Here is a 14,281-nt window from a genome sequence, read left to right as displayed (position 1 = left end):
AACTCTCTGCTTTCACCGTTCTGTATGGTGAATGTGGTACCTGAACAAACATGTTGGCATGGCTGGCCAGAAAAGGCCACCGGTCTGGTCTGTGATGCACAGCTGGCCACTAGCTCAAAGCAGTTCCCTCCTTAGCCCCCAGTACTCTGGCTGTCAGTGGGAGACCGGTGGTCTCCCACACATATGTGCTGAGGACATAGAAGGAGCCTTCCAAATGCCTAGGAAGTGAGGCACTCAACCTAAGCAGTCAGACTTCCCAGGCCTCTGGCCCTTGGATCCTCATGATAACTGTAAGCATGAGAAGTGGGGGCTCAGGTGCCTGAGCAGGCCACCTGGTCCTACAGTGCATCTCGTCCAAAACCAACATTCGACAGATGAGGGAATAATAAAAATGCAACTATCACCTTTACATGATTTTACTACACAGGGTACCAGGTGCAGCCGTTTGCACTTGGTGCCTCATTTAACTCCTACACCTGCTCTGTGACAAGGGCGTTTGTATTCCTGACACACGAGGGAATTGAAGGTACAGAATATTAGCAAATGTACTAACTTCCAAAGGAGGCAAGTGGCGATGTGGGATGTGAATAAAGAAAGGTCCCTCAGACTCCAGTAGCAGGACCAGGCCGCTGCTTTCCGAAAGAAAGGGGACACACACGAGAAAGCGACCTGACCCAAGAGGCCCCGCTGCCTGGAGGGACTGGCACCCAAGGCCGCCCCTCCTGCCGCTGTGTATTTTCCGCCAGGCCACACTGTCAGGCATGGATGTCAAGGCAGGGCAGCGCGGCGTGAGCCCCCGTCCCCTGCCTTCCCTGGTGCCACGGGAGGTCGCCCAGGAACCGCCTTCCTTGCCCTCCGTCCTCCCGCTCCCGCTCCCAGAGGAGCTGCAAGGCAAGGAGGACATCCCCCCGCCGCCCTGCCCCCAGGCTGGAGGCCTGGCCTCCCCGCACCCATCCCGGCCCCGCGGACATCAAAGCGAAGGGGGGCGCGTGCGGGAGCCGAGGAGGTGCCGGGCGCCTGGACAGCGCGGAGCCCGCCGCGCCCCTGCAGGTGTGGGCGCCCCGCCCCGCCCCGCCCCGCCCCTCGCGCGGGCGGCTTTCAAGTGGATCAAGGCGGGGAAGATGACAAGCCTCCTGACTGAGAGATGCACCGAGACTTCGCTGGTGATTTATTGGCTTTCTGCACCTGACTGGAACCACCAGGCCTATCTGAGGAGGGAAATATATGGGCTTCCCTGACTCCAAGTGGCAGCCGCAGGGTGAGCATGTGATCTCAAGCTGGGCAGGGAACGCAGAGCCGCGCACCGGCCTGTGTGTTGTAAGCGGGCCCAGGTCATAAAAGTGTCAGCAAGCGATATATTTCCTGCGGGGGATCCTCTCTGGGCTCTTGCCAGCGCCTTCTCTCTGCGGCTGGCAGCCGCGGGGGAGGGCCCGGGCCTCGTTTCTGGCCGCGGCTGGGGTGGGGCGGGGGTCGCGGTCCCTCCGCGCCGCGCCCCCTGCTCCACGCCGGGGTGGGGGCTCCTGGCAGGCCCCGCGCACCCTGGCTCGGTCACCAGCCAGACGTCTCTTAGGATCACCTCTGGCGCTGGGGACTTAGGAGCTCGGAGCTGGGAGCCAGCGTGTATGGGAAGTCCTCAGATGGCGGCACCCCGCGGAAGGACTGATTCCCCTCTATCTGTCCGCTCGTCTGCGATGATGACACACTGAATGTGCTCGATGCGATCGATTCACCCGGGAGGTAAAGTGCCGGGACGCCCGCGTGGCTCAGCGGCGGAGCGTCGGCCTTTGGCTCAGGGCGCGATCCGGGGGTCCCTGGAGTCCCACATCGGGCTCCCCGCATGGAGCCCGCTTCTCCCTCTGCCTGTGTCTCTGCCTCTCTCTGTGTGTCTCTCATGAATAAATAAATAAAATCTAAAAAAAAAAGGAGGTAAAGTGCCAACCCAGCTCTGAAGGATGATGCTGGTGGGAAACAGCTAGCAAAGGAGCAGTGAGGGCCGCCTCTCTTGGCCACAGAAAGGGAGCAGGGAAATGTTGGAGACAGGCTGGGAGCCCTTGGCCTGGATTTCCCTGTTCTCTAATTGCTGCGTCACCCAATTGGCGGAAGTATGGTATCAGTGTACCTAACAGGGCTTCTGTTAAGGCAGCGATAAAAATCTACCTTTTCTTCTATCTAGAAGTAGAGACTCTCGGTCATCTGAAGGATTTAGTTTTTCTAGGGGGGGGGGGCAGTAATTTAAAGGCCCTCGTTGGTTATGGAGGCCTGCCATGTTCTGACCTTCGGAGATAGGAGAACTTTATGTTACTAGGGTGAGGTTGCCAAGTCTGTAAACCCTCTGGCATGCAAGGTCCTAAAGTGGAGGTGTATCCAACGGATAGATGTATCCAATGGCATATCCAGTGGCTACATTGGCAAATCCAATGTAACATTACAGAATGTTCCAATTTGAATGGGTTGCAGGGTGGGGAGAAGCACAAGAACTTACTAGGAGATAAGATGCTAAGACTGACAACTCCTGCCTCCCAACATCTGAACACAGGAAGACCTGAGAGAGTGGACTGGGGCACTCCCAACCAAGGTCTGTGGATAGAGAGGGATGTTTGGTCCAGAGAGACAAAATTAAACCTAAGGAAGAGGGAAACCTGGGGTCATAGCCCCAGCTCAGTACAATAACCAAAAGAATTGCAGAGGAGGTCTGGTGATGATGTGACATGGTATGGCTGATGCTGGAAGCTTTTCCAGAACCACCTGCTTGGCACAGTGGTTGTGTTTGGGGGGCAGATGGCTGAACACAAGAATGTGAACCTAAAATCTCTACAACCGGGACAGCAATGGTGGACCACATTCTACCAGCCTGACCCAAGTTAGCTTCTAAACCAGCAATTCCAAGTTCAAAAGCATCATCAAGGGCAGCAACATGAAGAGCAATAGCAAGTGACCAGACTTCAGGTCTTGTATCTTTAAACTGTAGGTCCCCAGCATTCCTGAACAATTCAGGGTGAGGATGGAGGAAAGAAGACGACACTGGATTCACTGTTCACAGAGTACGTGGGGGAGAGGCTTGAAAAATCAGAGATTAAACTGCATTTGGACCCCAAGTTGGTGAAAGGGATTTGTGATTTTGATCAATTCCAGTGCTTTTATTACTAATTGTTCTGTCTGCAGCTAGAGTATAGGCTTAATACTGGACCCACAATACTCAAGAAATATTTGTTGGATATTCTTTCCTAGAACTCCACTCTACTATGATATTTGGAAGTAGGCTAATTCTAAATTGTATCTGCAACATCTTTCTTAATGTCTGAATCGACAATATGCTTTCTCCTGTCACACATCATCCCTCTTTTCTATCTTCTGCATTGGTCTTGGAAAAAAAACATTTTATGAGTAAATATTCTGCTTCATATAGACTTTGTATGGGTATTCAGGGAAGGAAAGGAATGAGGGAAGCAGGTAAAGCCACAACAATAAAAGCCGTGCTATGATAAATGTAAAAGATCAGTCCACAGCTCTCCTCACACCCTCAACCTAGGGGGTGGACCTACCTATCCCTCTCCACACCCTCCCTCCCTACATGTCCACCCACAGGTAGGGCCAGCACGAGCCCCCAGTGCCCTAGTGCCCTTCTGGTGCATATTAGGAAAGGGGACCTTCTCCAGAGGGCTGAGTACCTTGCCAGGACACATGGCCAAAGGATCAGAACACAGACTGAATTTTAGCCCCCAGTGGCTCCCTCTTCTGGAGGTCCTTTATATGGGAGGGCGACTGCACAATATTATGGAAGACTCCCCCCTTGAACTGCCCTTCAGTGGCCTGTCTTCCCCTTCCAAGCCTCCCTTGGGGCTCTTTGTAGACACTGATGGTCCAGAGCTATAGGATTTCTAGCTCTGCCATTTCTAACCTGTGTGATTTGGGGCTCATCAATTACTCATTCTGAGTTACTTTCCCCTTTTGTAAAGTGGGAATAAGGTTGCTTCTTTCACAGGCCTCTTGTGAGGGAAATGTAATTCCCACTGAGCAATGATCTGGAAAGTCTAGACCCATCCCTCATGTTTTTAATGACAATCCCATCTTACGAGATTGAGGGTTAGGGGATAATTCTAAACCTTGAGTTGGAAGGGGCTTTAAGAGTAAGCGACAACGGGTAATCAGGGCTTCCACATGTTCCAGACAGAGCCCTAGCGTTGCCTCAGATTTTCCTGCCACAGGCTTCATGCCCCTCAGCTGGCAAAGCCAAGGCCAGTGGCCTCCACTGAGAGCCTCCAAAGCAAGGCCAGGAGCTTGTTCCTCCCAGATTTCCTGACACTCAACACTCTACATGTGCTTGTCACCAAGCAAGCCCCCAGTGAAATCTGTAATTCTGGGCTGAGCTGAACTGGAGCTGTGGCAATTTACAATGTTCCTTCATTCCATTGCAGATCCCACTGTCAGTTTGGAAAATTTCCCAGAAGATTTATTACGGTGCCTCTTCTTTGACTCTCATGAGTTGTGTGAACACAGTGACCCTCCCCATCTTTGTCCAACCCATCCATCCTGAACCATGGTGTATATAGTCCAAGAAGACAGTGATCCAGGAGAAGGTGCCAAGGCATACTCAGTTCTGGCAAATTCTTGGATACTCTGAAAGTCTCACTTAGCATTCCAACAAGAATGGGGAAAAGATCTGGGGTCCAGAAGAGAGTCAAGGGAATGGTTTTATGTGTGATTTGAGGACACAGGCATCTGGGAGAGTGGCCTGGGGGAGTCTTCACGAACCCAGCTGTGAGAAGTCCCAGGACCGTGTCATCACCCGTACTTACCAAGGCACCAAGTTCCCCTCAGCCTCCCCAGAAAAGCAAGTTTATAGAGTAGAATGTTTGAGATGTGGGCTTTCCAGTAAGGCTGACTGTGGTTATCCAGACTGTACCCTATACAAAAACCCAACACCTCTGCCCTCTGTTGTTCATGTATTCACTTGCCTCTAAAAGTCCCAGCAGTACTACAAAAATTTCTATGTTTTTGTCCAGATGACAATAAGAATGAGTATTTACATAATACTTAATTTTCCCCAGAGGATATTTTTAGATTATCACAATATCTGAAAGGTTTTGTTTTGTTTGTTTGTGCGCGCTTTACAGACCTCTATCTGTGGTAAATACCAAGAATCAGTACATAAGTATTTTTAAATTCTAAAATAAATGAGTGCAAGTTACCTGATTTTTGTGCGTTTCACAGATGACCATTCAACAGGGTCACAGTGCTGAACTCCCATCAGCTCTGTGAAGTCTGATAGCCTGTGGTTTTCTCTGGTTTCTGCACAACATTGTTGGGTCAAAGATTTGAAGGTATTTATCCTCCTTTGCTTTCTATCTCCACCACTTGATATTTTAGACATCTTCCACCAGGGGGCAGGAATCACAAAGATTAAAAATATTAAAGACAAAAGAACTTTCTAATAAGGAGGTCAGTCTGTGGTTTGGGTCTCAGCGAAGAAAATCAGGAAATCTGAGGACACTCCCTATAGGACCACTGATTCTTTACATGGAAATGGCAAATTTTTTATACCCGGACAAACTTTTGCTGTAAAAAGCCAGATGGTAAATATTTTAGAATTTGAGGGCCTTACGGTCTCTGTTGCAGCTTCTTGACTCTGTTAGTGTAGCATAAAAACAACCATAGTATGGGTACAGCTCTGTTCCAATAAAACTACTCACCAAAACAGGCAGCAAGCCAGGTTTGTCTCCTGCTCTAGACCATCTGTACCTCTGAGTGTAAACTTGGACATACTAAAATCTTTCCTCAGAGCACGAGGCACCCTCGTGCCTATCCAACCCTAAGGTCACGTCTCCGAAAAAGTCCTGGGGGTGGAGGGAGGAAGAATGAGGCCAAGTCAAGCGGAACCCCATGGTGAAGTGGGACCAGTGTAGCCTGCGTCACCCAACTGGCACTTTATTTTCTGAATAAACAATGAGGTAATTCATCAATTATTTCTGGGAACTTGAATTTGCTGTTTAGTTATTCAGAGTCCTCTTCAGTCTCCAGGTCAGCCACCAGTTTCATCATCCTATCCTACAATCAACCTTCTTTGCCAAAGTCAGTAGCGAGAGCAAGCATCTGGGACTATTAACAAATCGGTTCAAATAGCAAACACAAACTACTTTGGGGACCAATGTACCCCTAACACACCCTGAATTCCTGATTTCCCTGCAGTGATTCTTTCCTGTAACCAGCCCTCTCCTCTCCCCTGGAACTGGAGACGTCTGGGGAATTAGTGGCCACGTGATACTGATGGTTTCCAAGACAGATTGAGGGTATGCCTGCCTCTGAGCTTCTTAGAACATCTCATTCTTGTTGGCCCTGTTGGGATCAATACTGTTGCAACTGTACTCATCATGCCTAAGCCAGGTTTGGAACTGAGCAGAAAAGGCCATTGAACAAAAGGAAGAGTACCTCACCGTCTTCCATGACCCCTCCATCACCTTTGTTTGAAAGGGAAGTCTAGTTCGAGGGCCGGTGGGGCAGACAGATTTCCGGCTCTGCCACATATTTCCAACATTACTTACTGCCATGACTTATCATCTGCAACTTGACATGTTCTACACATATGGGCATGTTGTACACATTAAGACATGCTTCCTGCATTAGGAGATTTTCCCGGATCGAGGATATTTTCCTCGTGCAGAATTGGAGACTGAATTGATTGACCTCAACATCTATGGGTCTAGAGTAGGAGGTTGGGAAAGTTTTCTTCCCTTTAGGGGTCTGCCCCTGTTCTAAGGAACAGCAGGATTTATAATGAGGGCTCAGTCTGACCCAGGACATGCTGCAAGGAGAGCCTGCCATCCCTGCAGTGGCTGGTTGTTGACTCCCTAATTGGCCCGGGCCTTAAGCCTGCCTTTCTCCTTCTCTTCCCACATGGGCAGAGGCTGTGGGCTGTAGCTGAGGGCTCACCTGGAACGCCTCCGGTTGCTGAAGGGCTGGATGGAGACTCTGAGACAACCTGATGGATCATCTCATAAACAGAGCCTGCAGGAAGGAAAAGAAAATTATGCCAGCAGAATGCACTTATGAGAAATAGATATGTGCGGTGCAGGGAGAAATGCTTTGATATTAAAATTTTTGTAACTTAAAAAGGCATGAAAAATGATACCAACCACTAACTAATCAACATTCCTTTGCGAATGCAGCTTCAGTTCCTAACCAAAAACACATCCCTGCTATTGTCTTGTCTGGATCCAGATGCAAACATGATTAATTAAGTTTCGGGCTAGGAGTGGGAGGGGGATGGTCAGGAGGGACGGCTTGCCGAGGATCATTTTTATGCACAAGCCCTAGGAGAAGCCCCAAGGCTGAGTGCCTTGCCCCATGTGGCAGGGCTTGCCTTTTGTGCACCGACAGCCGCAAGGGTGCCATGAGAAGGTGGCACCCAGTCCTACAGGGTCTCCTTAGGGCCAGAGAAGTTCTGCGGGCAACAAGAGGCTCTTGGTCAGATCCATGCCACTGCCCAGCACTGAAATGTCTTGTAGCATGGCCTGGGCTCCACTTCTCACACTTCACCAAGTAGTTTGGGACCATGAGCAAGTTGCCTTGGTTTCTGCATTTGTGAAATGAAGGGCCAGATCAAATATTCCTTAAAGTCTCTTCCTTTTCTGGCATTATATCTGGTGCTTGAGGTCCCTCACTCATAGCAGGTGTTTATCAGCTGGTCAACTCTAGGCAAAAAAGTCTGCTGATGGGAGGGCTGAGAAGTGTCTTTGATGGGTGTCTCTGGTGTAGATGGCCGGGCTGCAGAGACTCAGGCTGTCTGGCAGAGGCCAGCAGACTTGCTTTCTGATCACTGCTCTACCACACAGAGCCTAGTAACAGTGAGTGAGACACCTGATTGCCCTGCATCTCAGCCTCCCCATTAGAAAACAGAAACACCAGTCCCAACTTTCACTGGGATATCTATGAAGCAGAGTGAAGCTAGCTGGTCTCAGAGGACAGTGACATGGTGCACAGTCTCTATGTACCTTCTCCAGGAGCCTGCTCCCCATGGCAGCTATAGGTCGATATACACTGTAATTAAGTGATTAAGGAGGTGAGATCTAGAATGAGATTCTCTACATCTAGGCAACCTTCCCCCGAATCTTAACCATTAGGCAAATTATAAACCTCCTTTGGGCCACATTGACCTCATCTATAAAAGTGGGCTGACCAGCAGAGCACACATTCCCTGCATGGTGAGCAGGAGCAGGCTTGTGAATGAGGGAAGGCAGTTTTATAAGGCCTGCTGGCCCTGGAGGTGGTGCTGCTGCCAAGTGTAACACCAAAAACTCATCAGACTTTAAGGCCCTAGTGTGGAGATCTCAGCCAGAGCCAAGGCTAGCGTTTAGGGAGCTATTTTATTGGGAGTTTTATTGCCTCCTTCCAAGGCCAACTGGTTCCACTAGTATTTACCCCTTGTTGATGTTAGCTGGGAATGATCAATTTTTTAGATTACTAGCCACACCCTGTCAAATATTAGAATGACGAATTGCCCAATTCAAGTTCTGCAATTCTTCTCAATTACAGGGGAGGGAAGATGGCTTTCACATGTGTGTGATTTTGTCCCTGGGAGCATCTATGAAATATGCAGCATTCTCTTACCTAGATGAGAACTCACCTTCAAAATATCATCTCTAATCTATCTTCATGTTTTCAAGTGGGAGTTTTTTATTCCCATTTCCCGGATGGAATAACTGAGAGCAGAGGCTGGAGAGAGCTTGCTTAGGGACCCAGAAGCACAGGAGTTGGTGGTGGGGCTGAAGATGAATTCTTATTTCCTGCTTCACAATCCCTTGTAACCCAGGAATGACCTTTCTGGGGAATTTTAGAAACACGAATATATGAAATGGAGAAGTTAGATTGCAGTCCTCTGGACCATGTCCAGGACACTAAAATGAGTGTCTTGCTCCTATTAAATGTATTCTAAAAATTATTTGCTATTCTGAATGTAATCTGAAGTGAAGTAGGTCTTCCATGGAGGCTCCAAGAGGATCCCAGCCCCATGCACAATGACTCTCAGTTGATATCAAGAAAGTTTTAATCCCTGCCATGTGCAGGGGTAGAAGTTTTATAAAAGAACTGAGATGAGAAGAAATTTCACTTAGAGAAACAGCATGAGGATGGCTACAGAGATAACATTTCAGCTCCTAATCTGAGTATGAACCAGCCCTGCATGTGTGCCCCACACTCCAGCTGATCTCTCAGGAAACCTAAAAGCTGCAGTGCTACCTGCAGCAGCTGCTGGGGCCTGTTATCCTCATCCTAGAGCTGCTCCTACTCCTCTCCAATTTCAAATAAGCTCCTCATTTCAGGATGCTTCTCCTTCCCTGGGACCTGGCACTGGTATTTGTGGTGTTGTTTCCCTACTTTTTTTCCTAAAGGCATTGAGTATAGACTCTACCCCTGGCACATACATGCTTTCTCTCTCTCTCTCTTTCCCTCTCTTTCTCTCTCTCTCTCTCTCTCTCTCTCTCTCTCAGGAATCTGTGTCTTCATTTCCCTCTTTCATGACCATGCCCCAGCACTGAGACCCTTGCCTGGGTGCCCAGAACTTGGACTTGAGGGATGTAAGGGGCAGGAGAGGGACTCCCAGGCTCTAGAGTGCAGAGTTCTGATATGAGGGTGACTTTCTTTTGGACTCAAGAGACTTTGTAGAATTGGCTCAAGACCTCAAGCTGAGTTCTTGATTATCTCCCAGACTCAAGGTCTCACTAGTCCTTGAGTATCCCTGAGATCCCCAGTGTTCCCCTGGGGGTGACTGTGCTCCCACTTTGTCCAGGTCTGTGTCTGCAGAGGCGTAGAGCCTCCCAGCCCCTGGGAGAATCCTGTTCCCTCTCATCAGCCACTGCCTGAAGTGTAGATGCTTAATTTCTCTGGGGCTGCATTTTGAGGGTGGTAAATCAGAAATACTTTCCACACATGGGCATACTGAGAATCAAGGCATGTGCTAAAGACTTTCCCACACTTTCTTTGAAGATCACACAAAACTTGTGAGTTAGGTACATTTCCTACTTTACAAATGAGAAAACTGGGTGGCTCAGGGAGGTTATGGAAAAACACAACTCATGTAACTACTAAGTGATGGGATGAGAACTGAAAGACTAGCATGAAAGCCCAAGTGGCTCTGACTTAGGAGTTACATATCATTCAAAAATAAGAATGATGTTGTTGCTGTTTTCAAAGAATTTGTAACTTACCAGAGAGGATAAGAGAAGAACTGGTTGGATAAGAAAGAAAGAAAGAAAGAAAGAAAGAAAGAAAGAAAGAAAGAAAGAAAGAAAGAAAGAATAAAGGAAGAAAGAAAGAAAGAAAGAAAGAAAGAAAGAAAGAAAGAAAGAAAGAAAGAAAGAAAGAGGAAAATACTTATTTACCATATGCATACTAGAAAATGCAGAAGCTTGCTCACAAATGACTGTATTGGTTGAAGGCGGGTTTAAGAGTGTAAAGCTGTGGGAAGTATTTGATGGATTTTAGTTCCATGGTGGAGGAAATGAAAACGTGTACAGATAGGGATAAATGTTTGCTTGCCTTTCTAATGTAGCAGACAGAAAGCTCTATAAACAGACTTTGCCTAGGGCAGATGGGAAGGAACCAACCATGGAGAAATAGAGAATTTATAAGGGTATTTATATTAGTTCAGGCCACTATAACAAAATACCACATATGGGGTGGCTTAAACCACAGACATTTATTTTCTCACAGTTCTAGAGTCTGAAAGTCTGAGATTGAGGTGCCAGCATGTTCAGTTTCTGGTGAGATCTCTCTTCCTGGTTTGTAGATGGCTGCTTTCTCATTGTATCCTCACAAGGCAGAAAGAGAGAGAGAGAATGAGAGAGAGAGAAAGAGATTACACACTCATGACCTCATCTATACCTAATCATCTCCCAAAACCATTATACTGAGAGTTAGGGCTTCAACATAAGAATTTCGGCAGAATGCAGTTAAATCCATAGCAAGTGCATAAAATTATTTTGTCAAATATCAGATCACAGCTAAGTTTCTTCAAATTTGTCTAAGGGTCTGCTATGTACTGTTGAAATCCTACTCGATATTAGCTTTGAACACCAGAAAGTCATAGGACCATTCTTTTTGTGAGTTACCTGCTTATGTTGGTGTCATTATCAGCCATTGTTTCAGCATGATCACTTGAGTAATCTCAAGGATGTCTGGGAGGATAGTTAACTTTTCTCTTCCCACTTCATTTGATGACCTTCAATAATAAGACAATTTAACAGAGTAGGGGATTTGGGGAAACTGTAGTTGAGATTTTAATGGGCTTTACAGATATTAAACCACTTTCAGAGACAATACCTGCCAATTTTTGTAGCAACCTTAGGAGGAAAGTATTATGATCCTTTTAAAAGGATGGTCACTTTTAAAAATGGGAAGCCTTGGGCAGCCCGGGTGGCTCAGCGCCACCTTCAGCCCAGGGTGTGATCCTGGAGACCCAGGAGCAAGTCCTGCGTCAGGCTCCCTTCAGGAGCCTGCTTCTCCCTCTGCCTGTGTCTCTGCCTCTCTCTCTCTCTCTCTCTCTCTCTCTCTCTGTGTGTGTGTGTCTCATGAATAAATAAAAATCTTTAAAAAAAAAAAAAAGGGAAGCCTTGGTGCAAAGGGATTACATGCTCAAGATCACCTAACAATGAAGAGGCAGTGTCTGGACTTGACCCAGGTCATCTTAGATCAAAGCCAATGCTCTTCTTAATCCACAGTTACCTTTTAGAGCAAACAAAATTTCTCTTCAGGACTACTGGATAGCATGCTCCCTACTGGACAAACATCAATCAGATGCACAGGCAGCGATAGGAAACTGAGTATGGGATGATATATAGAGTAGTAATGGACATGTTCTTCCAAGCATATCCTCACATATATTGTTCATTTGTACCCTCAATAGCTTCCATCACCAAAATACTGCAGAAACAGGGAGCAAAGACACCAAGCTCCTCAGCTTCAGAAAGAATTATCCAGGCATAAGACAGAAAAAGTATGGAAGAAGCTGTGGATAAGCAGCACCCATTTTTTCCTGCCTTCCCTCCATCTGTGTCCTCCTCCATTTCCAACCCAACGGAGGAAGGCTTCTAAGCTTCTAAGCTGAGTAGAGAGAGGAAATCTGAGGAAGAAATAGAAGGGTTAGGTGCAGCATAGAAGTAGTACATCCTTCTAATCTGTCAAATCACAAGTGTGAGAGTATCTGGTAGGGGCATACAAAGGATCCCTTTTTAAACTGGGGATCTGAGAATGGAGAAGACCTATGTCTTGCTACCGGCATGAAGTGCAGAGAGATTGCAAGCATAATCCATTGTTATATATCAACAGTGGGGTAGAAATGGTAGCCAAACACAATGGAGCCAGATGCTACCCTGGGTTTTCTATATCCCTAAAGGGAAATGGATGGCCATCTGAAAATACTCAAGGCTTCTGAGTGAAACACAAAAGATATCTGGGAAAGAGCAAGCCTTTAGAGACTCGGGATCAGCATGAGGGAACACCATATCAGAAGCATGTAGTCCATGCACAGGACCACTGATGTTCTGGAAAGATGGAGCTGTATCTCAGAGGATTGCTGGTATGTAGGAGAGTATCTTAGATGGATACAGGACAGGGCATATCTGAAGCAGCGGGTCATCAGAGTGCCAAGGCAAACCACAGCTGAGAATACATAGGTATCTAGCCTACAACACCACACTGGCAAATTTGATAGCAGCCAGTCAGTGGTTAGACAGACCTCTCCCTACTGGAACAAAGACCAGCTGGGGATAAGAAGAAAGAGGGAGAAGGAAATCTTGACTGTGACTTGCTTATAACTCATGATGGCTGTGAGATCTCTGAATTTAACTGGGCTTACCCAAAAACAATTACATTAACTTTTCTGTGTCTATTTGAATGAGGACTCAAGATAGAGTCTTGAAACAAGGCTTGAAACCTTGAAACAAGGCTTGAAAACAAGAAAAATAGTCTTGAAACAAGAAAAATAAAGAAAGGTAATTTTTTTTGCCCACCTGCATCTGTGTTTTGTGAAATGAATAGCTTACATTATTATCTTTAGTTTATGGTTATTGAGAGTTAATATTATACGAAGTACTTTATACATATCATTTCATTTAATTATAACAACTCTGTGATGTTTGGGATTGGAGGGAAGAGTTTATCCAGGATAACATTTTCACCTTTGAATTTTAAACCCTGTGACTATATTGTTACTTCTGTAACAAATATAATTAAAATAATAAACCTGAAGTTCATGATTTTTATGACATATTATTCCAATCTCTGTGTCCTCCCTGCACAAAAGCACACTGATACTCACAAACCATTGAATTCCTTCCACATCTCTTCTTTATAATTGTTCATAAAGCACTGACTTCTGAGACCCAGACTCTAATTGGGCAACAGAGCGACCTTTCCTTTAACAGGGTGAGCAGTTAGTATGGGCTGGGATGGCCTTGTGCCCTCATAAGCAAACAAGACCAGTAAACTTTTGAGTTGCAGACCCCTTCAAAGTCCTGATGGACCTGAAGTTCTTTCTTTGCTGATTAAAAATGTTGCCCATTAACCCCAGACTTTGGACAGTGTGGGGCATGAAAGAGGTATACTGGAAGACCACATGCACTGGCGTAAGGGAGGGCAGAAGTCTATCGTTTCCTAACAAATGTCTGTTCTCCTCTAGATACATAACCAGCCAGCACCACTGGTTTCCTGTCAGATTGCTCATGGTCTTGTAGGAAGAACAGATTCTTCATCTGAACGAAGAACAGGAAACAAAATGGTTGCCCTGTTCGAATGAAGCCTTCTGTGTTGGATTTTTCATCACATACCTGACTATGGGATGTCAGGAGGATTATGCTAAAACTGATATTAGGAAGGGGAGGAAACACAATGATATTTCTAATTCCTCTCACCCATAACACTGACCATTTTCCAAATAGGAATCATGATACCTTCCTGAATATCTGTAACTGTAGATTTTGGAAAATTAGGAAGAAAATAGGAAAATGAAGGGAAAAAGAGGAGCATGGTGGGACAGATGAAGTGGATCCATTTGTGAGTGGTTTTCCTTTGTGCATGAAATTATCTATGTCATCAATTAAGAGTACATTTATGGCCATATATCTATTAGTTTTCCAAAATATCTTGCATGTTGTGTTATTGGAGAGCCCATAATCTTATTTTTAAATCCTTCCCCCAATATCTCACCCACAAAAATGCCAGGAGGTTACACAGTTGCAAAGAGGTTTGTAATTATTTTCTGGAAAGAGGAACTAGCACACACCAGAGTCAC

General features: G+C 46.4%; 1 long non-coding RNA gene across 1 annotated transcript; it reads left to right on the top strand.

Moving 5' to 3' along the window:
- Window positions 1–810: 810 nt before the first annotated feature.
- On the top strand, window positions 811–13,256 carry LOC140599970 (uncharacterized). Its single transcript, XR_012003057.1, has 3 exons — window positions 811–1,258; window positions 1,571–3,041; window positions 4,416–13,256. It is a non-coding gene; the product is annotated as an uncharacterized lncRNA (long non-coding RNA).
- The last annotated feature ends 1,025 nt before the right edge of the window (window positions 13,257–14,281 follow it).

The sequence above is a fragment of the Vulpes vulpes genome, chromosome 8, assembly GCF_048418805.1.
Source record: "Vulpes vulpes isolate BD-2025 chromosome 8, VulVul3, whole genome shotgun sequence".
In the NCBI taxonomy this organism is placed as follows: Eukaryota; Metazoa; Chordata; class Mammalia; order Carnivora; family Canidae; genus Vulpes; species Vulpes vulpes.
Note: the sequence above shows the minus strand (reverse complement) of the source record. Positions and strands in the feature narration are given on the sequence as shown.